The sequence below is a fragment of the Haemaphysalis longicornis genome, unplaced genomic scaffold, assembly GCF_048455015.1.
Source record: "Haemaphysalis longicornis isolate Haplotype H1 unplaced genomic scaffold, Haemaphysalis longicornis Haplotype H1 scaffold_90, whole genome shotgun sequence".
Taxonomy (NCBI): domain Eukaryota; kingdom Metazoa; phylum Arthropoda; class Arachnida; order Ixodida; family Ixodidae; genus Haemaphysalis; species Haemaphysalis longicornis.
Genome location: NW_027526461.1, coordinates 980,147 through 992,214, shown reverse-complemented (window position 1 = coordinate 992,214; position 12,068 = coordinate 980,147). Strand labels below are relative to the sequence as shown.

At 45.8% G+C, this 12,068-nt stretch overlaps 1 protein-coding gene and 1 non-coding gene across 2 annotated transcripts in view; one reads left to right on the top strand and one right to left on the bottom strand.

Moving 5' to 3' along the window:
- Nucleotides 1-12,068, top strand: part of LOC144154757 (tetratricopeptide repeat protein 8-like) — a 171,007-nt gene that overhangs the window by 29,558 nt on the left and 129,381 nt on the right. The gene's annotated exons all lie outside the window — the stretch shown is intronic.
- On the bottom strand, nucleotides 5,473-5,570 carry Trnay-gua (transfer RNA tyrosine (anticodon GUA)). The gene is made up of 2 exons: nucleotides 5,534-5,570; nucleotides 5,473-5,508 (listed from the first exon to the last, which is right to left on the bottom strand). It is a non-coding gene; the product is annotated as a tRNA-Tyr (tRNA).

Here is a 12,068-nt window from a genome sequence, read left to right as displayed (position 1 = left end):
CCTTCCTCACTTCCATCAACTCATACACCGTCACGCATAAATTCTGGACACGAATACGTAACCTTAAAAGACAACAGACACACAGCCTGCCCCTGGTCAGTACAACAGGGGACACACTAGAAGACCAGGCTAACACCCTTGCACAACACTGAACCCGGGCAAAAGTACTTGTGTTCTGTTCTCCAGCAAGCGCGGGTTTATTGCGGACCCTGAGATTGCTCTTGGCAGTGCATCTATTCCTGTTAAAAGGGAGCACAAGTTTTTAGGTGTCATATTTGATAACAAGCTCACGTTCATACCTCATGTCAAAGCACTTAAATATAAATGCCTCAAAACACTAAACATTCTCAAGGTCCTCTCCCACCAATCCTATGGGGCAGACAAAGAACTACTTCTCCGCGTCTTTACCGCCTTAGTCGGGTCCCGGTTAGACTACGGCAGCGTCGTGTATGGGTCGGCATCAAAAACCGCACTAAAAATGCTTGACCCAGTACTCCACTTGGGCCTCCGCCTTGCGTCGGGTGCGTTCCGCACTAGCCCGGCAAAGAGTCTATACGTTGAATGTAACAAATGGTGCCTTGAGGACCAACGAACGTACATGGACTTGCTCTACGCTTTCAAAATTTCATCGATGAATAACCATCCTTTTAAACCTGTTTTTAATGATGCATCCACATCACTAGTGTTTGTAAATCACCCGTCCGTTCCTTTGCCATTCTCACTTAGAATGAGACAGGAAGCTTCGAATTTCAACATCTCCTTTTCTGACATTTACACATCTTCTTTTACTGACGTTTTACCACCCTGGCAGCTTCAACCTGTGTGTTTTGACTTGTCTTTCATGAATATTGATAAAACCAGGGTACCACAAACTGCAATTTTGCAGCACTTCTTCTCCCTGCAGTACAAGTATCAATGTGCAGAGTTTTATAGTGACGCATCAAAAACTGCAACCATAGTGTCTTGCGCTGCTCATGGACCAAACTTTGATGCATGCAGAACCATGAGCACATACACCACAATTTACTCAGCTGAAGCATATGGCATCTTACTCATTGCACAACACATTCTTGAACACAAAATCTCGAAGTCCATCATATATACAGATTCCTTGAGCGTTGTGCGCGCATTGGCATCATACAAGCCATGCAAAAACAGAATTGTCCATATGGTTTTCAACACTATCATGTCTATATATGCCCAAAAACTTGTTCTGGTGTTGTGCTGGGTTCCAGGCCATGCTGGAATTGCTGGCAATGAGGTTGCGGATCAGAAGGCCGCAGTTGCTGCACTCAGGAACACAGTAGATATAACCATACTACCACAGAGTGACCTTAAGCCACAAATTCGACAATACCTTCGTAGGAAATGGCAAGCACAGTGCAATGAACAGACAGATAACAAACTACACGTAATAAAGCCACACTTGGGACGATACACAACTGACTCACACAACAGACACACGGAAGTCGCCTTGGGTAGGCTGCGGATAGGGCACACCCATGCAACGCACTCGTATTTGCTGACGGGATCTTCGAGACCCCAGTGCAGCAGATGCGGAGAGGCCCTATCCGTAGTGCACATACTAATCACATGCAAGGCACTTCACACAACACGACACAAACACTTCAGAGAACTCTACAGACAACATATTCCCCTACATCCATCGTTTTTTCTAGGTGACGATACCATTGTTTCAGTGAAACGTGTGTTGGAGTATTTGTCAGAAGTCAAGTTTTTAAACCTCATTTCCTATCATGCATAATGAAATCTGGCCCTATACACCAGCCATGCCCATTGCCGTTTTGTGATTTTACTTTTGTTTTTGCTGACTTTACTTAGTGGTTAAGGTTTCACCCTCATATATGACTATTGTTTTGGCGCTCTTTGCCCCAGTTGGCCTTGCGCCATAAACATCCAACCATCATCATCAAGTCACGTCGCTTCGTGGGAGGCTCAAAATCTCTATCGCAGCCAATCAACATCTCGATCGCCGCTCCGAGAACGTGTATTTCGGCGGCGATTCTAGGCGCACCGACTTCGGTATATCACATGTGAACTTCGTTATAAGGAATATGTTTCGCGTGAATTTTCGTAACTGATTTTTTTTTGTTCGATATATAGCATAATTCGTTCTAACCGGGTTCGTTACAATCGGGTTTGACTACATCTTTCAACTGAATAAACGCAACGCGCAGGAGGATTCAAAAGATTTTAGCACCGTGTCGTCTCTTTTTTCTGTCTATGTCTCTGTTTCGAGAGCGATTTTCAATACCAAGATGAACAGCTACCAAATAGCCCAATTGTCCCTTCTACTGATTTACCCGCCGCGGTGGTTCAGTGGCTAGGGCGTTGCGCTGCTGAGCACGAGGACGCGGGCTCGATTCCCGGCTGCGGTGACCGCTTTTCTGATGGAGGCGAAAAGCAAAATACGCCCGTGCGTACGAGATTTCGGTGCACGTTAAAGATCCCCAGGTGGTCAAAATTAATCCGGAGCCCTCCACTACGGCGCGCCTCATCGCCTGCGCTGCCTCGGCGCGTTAAACCCTTCAATCAATCAATCAATCAATCAATCAATCAATCAATCAATCAATCAATCAATCAATCAATCAATCAATCAATCAATCAATCAATCAATCAATCAATCAATCAATCAATCAATCAATCAATCAATCAATCAATCAATCAATCAATCAATCAATCAATCAATCAATCAATCAACCTTCTACTCATTTAAGAGCTCCAGCTAATAACCGGCCGGTGACGCCCCCCGGAAATCCAGTAGCAGCCAGCCGCACTCCTGTAAAGCAGCTAGCCACGTGAGACCCCAAAACGCGTGCGGCCGGCACGTCTCACCGCTTCCGCTGAAGAATATATGTGTGCAGTGAAGCAAACTAGCGGCCCGCCGACTGCGACTGTGGTGGTCGCTCAATATGAAAAAATATTTTCTCACCTAATCCAAGAAGTGCGATTGAATTTTAAGAAATTAATGTTCTTTGTAAACCCTTTCAAATGAGCCCAAGCCTGCGGATTTCCATGTACCGCCACACAATGCGGCAAGATCTTGAACCTGAGCAATTTCGTAAATGTTTCGAGGTTAATGTGCGTTATGGTGTAAAACTACTCACTTCCAGACCCCCATATTTTTCCGCACTTCAACTATTTCAATAAATTATGTAGCTGCATTGTCCCTGGAAAAAATCTAACAGCTGTAAAAAGTGCCTAAATATGGCCCAGGAACATCGCATAGCTTCAGTGCAAAGCACATTGCGATACACATTGGCCTTGTGCCTTGTGTTAGTGCCTTCTAGCAAGGCAGCGAAGCTCTTTTCTGGTAGCCGGAATTTTGTTTATCGTGCTCGATCCATATTCATTTTATGTTTGGGATTTTTTTTCGCGACGTAGGCTTTTGTCACCGCCGCGATATTCATTTTGCTGTAAGAGACAGAACAGAAAAAAATTATTTTCTTCCAAAAAATCCGTTGCGAGAACGAATGAGAACAGGAACAAGAACGAGAAATCCTGGTCGCATTGGAGAGATCGACCACAATTTCCTACAGCGTAATCGGAGATTGTCGAGCGCAGCGTGTGGGAGTTTTCGAGTGGAATATTGGCCCCAAAACGAACAAAACAATCGTTACAGTAGCCGCACAGCGCCTTGTTTCTGCACAGAGACGCCTAAATGGCGAAGTTAAAAAATTTATTTGTTGTAATAGTGTTAATGTCGATTGTTTGTATATAATACAGGACAAAAGCAAAACGAAACGTCTCCTATTATGCCCGACGTCGCCCGACGAAAACTAAAAATGAGAAAAAGTCGCCGAATGTACCACTCATGGCCAAATATAGCTATACAAATCAAATCCCCTCTTCTAAGGAAAAGATGGTTAAAACTCCAAGCTTTCTAAGAAAACATGCAATCTCAGTCACAGTCATAATCCGAAATTCGAGCTGCTTCCACTGCGTCGGAATGGCGAAAGCGGGTAGACGTCGGCTGCGTAAAGCCCGTTCTACATGGTGCGATTTTCCCTGCGAATTCGCAGATGCGGCGCCTCTCGACCGGCAAAACGACCTTTTTTCGTAGCTGCGGCAAAGTGCCAAATGTTTAGAACGGTCGAGCATCCCCCGCGAACGCCGCTCGTGCGGCTCTTGCGGCGTAGAGGGGCCGGACCTGCGGCCAATAAAAACACAGCTAGGTGAACGTCACGGCATCTTTGGTTGCACGCTTAGCAACCAGATGGCGTTGCTTGTATAAGCGCGGCATAAGCGCGGGCGCACCGAAACGACCAAAACAAACGCACGCGCGTTCACAACACGATGTCGCGTGCCGTTTTTAATGAATGCTTAATCGGTGTCCGTGCAAGTGGTGGACATCACAGCAGGAACGAAGTACAGAAGAACCCAAGAAGAACTGTCCGAAGTAAACCGAGGTGTGCTAGGCACGCACAAAAAGCGAACCCAGGGTGGCTTGCTGTGTTTGTCTTCTCTGCTATGCGTGCGTATATTGAAGAATAATTGGCGATTGTTGTGCGAAACCGCAAACAAACTTATATTTACAGCAATGCAGTTCAAAGAAACTTGCCCAGGAAGTAAAATAAAACCTTTTTTTTTTTTAAATCAGAAGATTTGCTCTCGGCCGGTCTGCAAACAACGTGCCTCTGAAATGCGAAAATCGCGACGTTCGAGGGCCATGTAGACGACGTTTCCAGGCATTGTGAACTTCGCAAGTGTGAATGTTCGTTCTACCGAATTCGCAGACGAAAAACGCACCATGTAGAACGGGCTTAATGCGAGGGACTTAGGTTCTATTCCCACCATGGGGAGCGTTTTTTCTCGAGGCTCGTTTTTTTTTTTTTTTTCCCTTCGCTTACCACCGTCACCGTTTTGTGAAAGCCGTTGTGCAAAGTTGGCTTTCCTGCAGAGCGTTTAGACGCGGCCGAGCCACGCCATCAGTGAGGCGTAGAAAGCTTCGCTTTAAAATCACGCGATGAAGCCACGAAATAACGAAGATTTCTCCAGTCCAGCACCCTGACGCCATTACCCCCAAAAGAAAAAAAATGAACACGCAAGATGCCCCGCGAAAACGTAAGGTTTGTGAAACGGGGAGGCCACGAAAAAATGCTGACTAATTAGTTGAAGATAGCCGAATATATGAGCACTTTTTTTATATTTGCAAGTCATCGAGAACAGCATGGCAATATGCCTGCCCCATGGCTTGGCAGTCCCGCGGTTACTTGGCGATCCGATGTAAAAGCAACGGTTATCTGTTTTCCAGCTGTGGCGTAACTTTCGGTAGTTACGGAGACGCGCAGCAGACGACTCTCTTTAGTCAGTATACACAGCCGACAGACACAGAAAACGCTGTCCTCAGCGAGCCATCACGCCTCATGTCCAGCGTTTACGCTTCTGCCATCTCTGAAGGTTTTTTTCTTTATGCGAACTCAACATAAAACTAAAGGAGGAAAAAACAAGTCCGTCGAGCCGGATTCGAACCAGCGACCTATGGATGTCTGCACCACCTCCTGGGAAGCCTCTACAGTCCACCGCTCTACCAACTGAGCTATCGACGGAACGGAATCGTGCGTGCGGTCGGCTCGCCTGGACAATAGCCACGCTCGCAGGTGACCGAGAAGTAAGTGCGTTCCGCAAAACTTGTTCAGCTGAAGTCCTCGTTGTAGGCGCGGCAAGTTCATTTGGCGTGCGCTTATTTTCCTACAGCGTAAAGTAAAAATATGCGCACTTTTAGACGGCCACAAAAAGGGAGGAAACACAGGACAGGCGCAGACTTGCAACTAACATTTATTACACCAAAGTCACATATAAGTACATCCGGAAACATCGCCACTGCGCATGCGCAAAACAAACGGATGGCACTTCGCATAACAATAATAAAAACCCACAAATCAAACACCCTAACTCCGGTCATCAATAAATTTCATCTCACTGTTGTGTATGCGACCAGATCGACGTTTCGCTGACGCACTCATGACCCAGCTTTTTTATGTAGTATGCTTCGCGTATATTCCTCCTCGCCCGGCTATCACGGCACCGACATAGGACCTTGAAGATGCATCAGCTCGCCCACCAACAAGTTCTTCTAAACTATTTTCCTATGGGCCTGCCGCTTTTCTCACGAGTCCCCCCACAACCTATGGAACTTGTACACTCTAAGAATAATTTACGCCATAGATGGTGTCAATCAGTGCCTATAAGGAACACCCTTACACCCTATCAAAAACACCGTTTCATAGGGTGCAACTAACAATAAAACACCCTTTGCAAGGATGTATTCTTGTGTTATCGCTATATATATATATATATATATATATATATATATATATATATATATATATATGTATATATATATATATATGAGGTTATGGTTGACTGACGGTCGTGCGTCATCTTCTCAAATATTTCTTCTGGCTCCTCGAGAAGTTTCTTCTACTGCTTATATATATATATATATATATATATATATATATATATATATATATATATATATATATATATATATATATATATATATAGTGAAAGAAGTCGACTGACACGTTTCCCGTTTTTGTTGCCAACAGTTTCGGAGTTAGAAACTCCTTCTTCAGGGCTGTATTTTAATTTCTCACATTGCGCCTTTATACAAAAACTTCTGTGAGGGAGGGTTACTTCCCTCATCCCTACAGGAGAGGTCGCGGGTGAGGGGTGTTTCAAACAGTTTGACCAAGCGTCTCCCCCGGCCGGCCTGCCCCCCTGTCCCCCGTGCCCACCGTGCCTGCCGTGTCCACAACGTCCGCCCCGTCCCACGCCTTCCCGAGCCCTGCCCGTCCCAGAACGCCGCTACATGACACGCCTGGCCACGAAGGCGGCGTCGCAACCAAGCCGGGAGGCTGAGAATTGACTTGCAGTGGAGACAGGTACGGCTCGCCCTGATCATGCATGGTCCCCCTCTTTTTTGTCAATTAGAAAATTAATCGACAAGCGTGTTCGCTTTGATTTGCATGCTGCTCACTTGGAAACATACGTCAACCAGAACGCCGCACCAAAAGGCCTTCGTCTAGCCTGCACACCCTCGATGTGCACATTTAATCCGGAGGAAATCACGAAATGGGAGAAAGTGCTGTCCGATGCGTCGGTGGGTCTCACGGAGATTGTTTCGCAGCACAGCCGAAGACGGGCCACGGAGCTTCTAGATGCCGAAATTCTAGAGAGGTCGAAATCGAATCTATCCGACTTAGAATGCAAGGAACTTAAAAACTTTGAGACGACAAAGAGGAAAGAAATATCACAACAAAAGATCAAGAAATTGCAACGCGATAACATTTCCCCCCAGTTTGTACTCCACCCCGTGCAACCAACCCATCCCGTAAGCATCACCCCACGTCCCGATGCTATATCTCGCCCCGTGAGTGCACAACAAATGAACGTGGTAAATCTGTCAAGCAAAACATTATCCCCGGCTCAAGAAAAACTTCTCTCAAAAGGTTTGACATTCTGCCCAGCCTCCGGAAATTTCAATGAGTTCCAACTATATCAGGATCTGGACACATTCGCACGTAATCTGCGTCTCCGGGAATACTTCCATGACCGCCCCAACACAAAAACACAACTGCCTGGTGCGTCAAACAAATCCTGGACACCAAAAGACCGACGAGACCAGCACTTAGATATGTATATAGCGGCTGTACAGAAGGATGTAATCCGGGCATATGCACAGCACCAACCCGGGCGAAACAACCTGTCAGTAGAAGAGCGAGCAGCTTTAAATTCCCTTCAAGCTGACACCAGCATAATTATCAAACCAGCGGACAAGGGGGGAGCCATTGTTATACTTGACAGATCTGAATACTTGGAAGAGGGAATGCGACAACTAAGCGACAGACAATTCTATAATGAGCTACCAAATGACCCCACAAAATTCTATGAAAGTGAAATTCACAACACCCTCAAATCTCTTGTCACGGAAGGTAATATAACTGCCGCGATGGTTAAAATTATGTCACCGGAACATCCTGTCCCTGGTCGATTTTACTTGCTACCTAAAATACATAAGAACAACCACCCGGGCAGACCCATTGTATCCAGTAACGGGACGGTGACAGAAAAAATTTCAAGTTTCATTAATCACATAATCAAGGACATCCCCCCTACGTTCCCGTCCTACATCAAAGATACCAGCCATTTCCTGCAGGAAATTGCTGGTATCGTCATCTCACCAGGGTGTTTTCTGGTGACGCTGGACGTCTGTTCATTGTACACAAATATTCCCCACTCTGAAGGCATCGCAGCGACCGTGGCAGCATTTACTGGCTTAGACAACCCATCAATAGACATAGAGAGCGAAACTCTCGCAACGCTTCTAACCATTGTACTAAATTATAACCACTTCGAATTCAACGAAAAGCACTTCCTTCAGATCAGTGGCACGGCGATGGGAACCAAGATGGCTCCAAATTACGCCAATATTTTTATGGCATCATTGGAAACTCCTTTCATTGAGAAGCAAGAAAAGAAACCACTGTTTTACAGGCGTTTTCTAGATGACATACTCATGATATGGAACCACGACAAAGCGAGCCTTCTCGACTTCATTTCAAAATTTAACTGCCTCCATCAATCAATCAAGTTCACCCACGACATATCTCAAAATACTATCAACTTTTTGGATGTAACCCTTCAGGTACATGGCAACTCCCTCGCGACCACCGTCTACAAAAAACCCACGGATCGCCAACAGTACCTGCATTTTGACAGCAACCACCCACGACATTGCAAAGTTGGAATACCATACTCGCAGGCATACAGATACCGCCGAATCTGTTCTGATATCCAAGAATTTGACAGAAACTCGCAAAATCTAAAGAACATCCTTCTGAATCAAAATTACCCAGAAAATATAATTGATGACGCAATCAACCGGGCCCGCCAAACAGACCGCCAGTCAGCATTGTCAAAAGCCAATTCACAAAAAAAAGGAAACACCCCAGACCAACCTGATATTAACATACGGGGCGAACATGCCACGAGTAAACAACATACTGAGCAAGCATTTCAACATGATCAGACAAAGTGAGCACCTGTCAGCTATCTTCCCCGAACCACCCCGTGTAGTGTATCGTAAAGACAAGAACTTAAGAGATGTGCTTGTTAAGGCTAAAATTGGGATCCCGAAACAACACTCAGGCTGCCGCCCATGCGGGAAAACGCGCTGCAAAATCTGTCCCCTCATCACCCTAACCGACACGGCAAAATCTAACTTTTCCAAATTTTCCTTCCGAATAAAAGAAAGCCTCGACTGTGATTCAAGTAACGTCGTATACAGACTGCACTGCGAAATGTGTGGCAAGGACTATATTGGCCAGACCGAGAATGCATTCCGACTCAGATTCAACAACCACAAATCCCACGTCACCTCACAGCCGGATCTACCATTTTCCAAACATATGCGCCTGCCGGACCATTCCATTGAGCATATCAGAATCACTCTCCTGCAGTCCGGCTTCCGCTCTTCCCTCGAACGCGAGCAGAGGGAGTCCTACTTTATACATAAATTCCAGGCATTCACCCATGGCATCAATGAGGACCCGGGCCGCCTCTCATTCTTGCGACAAAAAGCTGCGCCTTAGACGGAAATATCTGGACCTTTCGGGCATTGGAGGGGGTGAACGCAGAACCAGGACCGTGCATACAACTTAAAGGGAAGCTGAAGCGCTTTCCAAAAAATTTGAGTTAGATTAACAGTAATATAGTTTCTTGCGCGCTGATTCCGAATATCACATTGAAATTTATCGTACATGAGTCCAAGTGGCATTTATCTTGCAAAAAGCGCGGCCCCGTTTGAAAGACGCGCGCTTTTCGTCTTTTGACGCCCCTGATTGGTTGCGCCCGTCATGACGTCAGAGGAGGACACCCTTCGGCCGCGCGGGTTGTCGGAAGCATTGCGCACGATCGCACGGTTGCCTTTGCGGCAATTTAGCTTGCAGTTTAATTTTGGCACATGACTGGAAGTTTGTTTTATAATTTCCCGTGCTGTTGGTTCAGTTATCTTGGAGCTTAAATTTGCTTTACACGACAGAGAACCCCAAAGCAGTGACTGTGACGTCGACTAGTGGGTTCCATCAAAATATTTTTGAATTGAGCAACCAGCATAGGGGGATTTTATACCTTATGTTAATATTAGGTACTGCCTTAACTGTTTCTTATTATATACACAAAACCATTTATGCCGAAGATTAATGGGCGTTTTATAAACAATCTACCAGCGAAAAGCACGCACGTGCACTGCGCGAAAAAATAGCGTTCATGCGCTTTAAACGTATATGCGAGACACATCTTGCCGGTACACGCATAAAACAACAAGCAGACTCTGCTTCCGCATTTCCTTTGTTCGTTGTCGCCACCCCAGCCCCATTACTCATCCCCGTACACAGACCCACACGCGCGCGCCATTTCGGCGGCGGCGCTACGGCGCCTCCGAGATTGCTAGCTGCACTTCGATGAGTGGCGTCTTACTGCTTCACATGCATTTATTCTGAAAACACTGCAGCATACTAGTGCCTGCTCAGCATTATTGGCTGTAGTAGGGCTTGATTTTCGCTTGTGCGTTGCGCATTCTGCTACAATATTACGGTCACCTCGTTATAATTAACAGACCAGTCGGACAAGGCAGTTACGTTGTAGTTACGTTACTTTAGGTAACAATCACCAAACGTTTGTGATAATGAATCGTTGGCCTGTTTAAGCATTTCTAGATTTAAGCATTTACCGCGCTAGTCGGACAGAGGCCGTATATTTACTCTTCGCTCCTAATTTTTTTAGTATCATCATTATATATATCACCGACTATCACTGGAGCACACTTGAGGTTCAGTGACAACAAGTGCTTGCCAGGTTATAATATGCAGCCACACGGAATCTTGGGCAAAAAATTAGGCCCCCCAGTCAATACAAATTATGGCACGGTGGTGGTTCGGAGTGGTGTTTTTTTTTTTAATTCCAGACAAACATCCCCTTATTGTGACATGTATACTTCCAAAATAAGTAATCTGGTTGTCTTGGTTCTTTTACTTTGTAGGAATACTGTTTCCTCTTAGCTGGGAGAGAACTTCTATCAGGATTGGCCCCTTGTTTTAGTATCGCCAAAAAATTGTTTTTTTGAACACTATCCTGAGCCCATAGGGAAAGAAAACCGACGCGTTTAACGAAACAAGTATTTCCTGAACAAATGTGACTTGGTTTCTGGAATGGAACGAAACATCCCCGGCCAAAGTACAGCAGTATTCCCCATCCTTCCTAAATCTAGAATCTAATGTGAACATTCACGTCCGTCGCATCAAAAAAAAAAAAAAAAAAAAACGCATTGGAGCGGTTTACAAAGTATTTAACGTAGTGTAGTATATTCTCTGTCATCAAGCACAGCCACCTCGGCTGTCGCTTCCGTATGTTATCAAGCATCCAGGCGTGGCATTATTCTGCTTAGGAATACGGCATGATAACGTATGCCTCATTTGGCGTTCGTGCACACTTTTTGAACACAAAAATTGTACAAATGAGTGCTATCAACCACAACAACAACAAGCATCATTCACAAGGAAACACGGCGAAAAGAGCATGGCCGAGGCGGCCGATCCGGCCGGAAGTCCAGGTATGACGTTTTTCAGCCGGTTTTCGCCCGCGCTCTTCGGTCTTTCAGCATCGCGCGGCGAGATGGGGGCGGGGCATCGGGCCACTTTTGTTTGCTCATTGCGCCGCTTCTATTGCATGTATTGCGAAAATATTTCGTACACATGAACTATTCAATGTGTACTCGCTGCTAGTCAACTTTTCTTTTAATTCTAAAACCGCTTCACCTTCCCTTTAAAAAGAAAGCAAGAAGGAAAAAAAAAAAAAAAAAAAGGAAACCCCGCTTTAGGGACCAAGTCAAGCAAAACAAACAGGTAGAACGCCCTAACCCCCCACACCCCCCCCTTCCCCGCCCGTTCGGCAACCACCACCGTCTCATCAGTGACCTTGAACATCTGTGAGCGCGCCCCTCGGGCCCGCCGACGCACGGCGCCCTGAATTATGACCGCCGC